The 1,351-nt window shown below is 36.8% G+C and overlaps 1 long non-coding RNA gene across 3 annotated transcripts in view; it reads right to left on the bottom strand.

Moving 5' to 3' along the window:
• Positions 1-1,351, bottom strand: part of LOC113455726 — a 41,145-nt gene continuing 39,794 nt past the window's right edge. For all 3 annotated transcript variants that reach the window (XR_003376714.1, XR_003376715.1, XR_003376713.1), the window contains 2 exons: positions 1,110-1,268; positions 1-56 (listed from right to left, as the gene is read on the bottom strand). This is a non-coding gene — a long non-coding RNA (uncharacterized LOC113455726). The remainder of the gene's footprint in view (positions 57-1,109; positions 1,269-1,351) is intronic.

Here is a 1,351-nt window from a genome sequence, read left to right as displayed (position 1 = left end):
TCCAGACAGGGAAGAGTAACCAAATGCATCTGACTCACAGAAGAAACAATGTGTACCTGAAAAGAGAATTAGATTAGAACATATAGCATGTGTGGTTATTCATGAAAGCAGAATGGAAACAATGAGGATGTTACACTTATAGTTCTCTGCTCCCAGACAGTCATTTGGTACTAGCCAAGAGGAGCTTTCAACAAGACCCCATCCCAAATCCCAAATACAGGTTCGATTAATACCTGAAAACAAATGAATAATGTGTTTCATGTAGAGGAGTCTCATTGCACATACAAATCAATCTTAAGAGAGGATTCAATGCCCAGCAGTGGTTTGCACACATACAAAGCACTAAATAGAATGTTTGGAGATTTTTCATCTCAAAATTCTTTTAAACAATTTTTATCCTCATATGTCCTTTGCTTATATTTAATGGTTTAGGATTTTGTGTGTTGTAAGAATCCACTTGTTTGTTTCCTGGCTGACCAGACCCAAAATAATTATGCCCAGAACCAAAATAACCACATAGAAACTATATTATTAAATCACTGCTTGGGATATTAGCTCTAGCTTCTTCATGGCTAACTTGTACATCTTAATTTAACCCATCTCCATTAACCTGTGCATCACCACAAGGTTGTGGCCTACCAGCAAAATTTCAGTGTTTCTGTCTTTGGAGGGAGTTCCATGGCGTCTCTCTAACTCAGCCTCCTTTCTGCCAGCATTAAGTTTAGTTTTTCCTGCCTAGCTCCGTCCTACCCTATCCGGCAAAGTCAGTTTCTTTATTAAACAATGGTAGTCACAGCATACAAATGGGAATCCCATATCACCTCCCCTTTTCTGTTTAAATAAAAACAGAAGTTTTAACTTTAACATAGTAAATAACATATAATAAAATAGTTATCGAGCAAGCATTAAAGTTACAATATTTATATCTATTTTATCTTTTATCATAACTAAGGAAAACAGTAACTATAAGTCCTTAAACTCCATCAAAGATTCTAGAAGGATATAATATCACCTAAGTAAACAGGAAGTAGATTTTAAGCAACTTCAAAAACTCTAGAATTGATAGAAATGTCTTGCTGCCTGAACAGAAACACAAACTTCATCTGTACCATTGGAGCATCCATCTTCAGCTTACTGATCCCATAGTATCCAGCAAACTTTTCCAGGAAGTAAGAAATAAGATAGGTCAGCCTATATTGGCAGTTTCTCAGTCACATTTTTGTGTGTCCTTCAGAATGTCTAGCTGACTCTCTCATGAAACAGGATCCCTGAAAAACAGTGTCACGTTTAGGCAAGTTAAGCGCTCATTTCTCTGCAGGTACTGCATGTGCAGTTCATCAAGCATTCCAGA

Source organism: Microtus ochrogaster, unplaced genomic scaffold (genome assembly GCF_000317375.1).
Source record: "Microtus ochrogaster isolate Prairie Vole_2 unplaced genomic scaffold, MicOch1.0 UNK94, whole genome shotgun sequence".
NCBI lineage: Eukaryota > Metazoa > Chordata > Mammalia > Rodentia > Cricetidae > Microtus > Microtus ochrogaster.
This window is presented reverse-complemented; position numbering and strand designations above follow the sequence as displayed.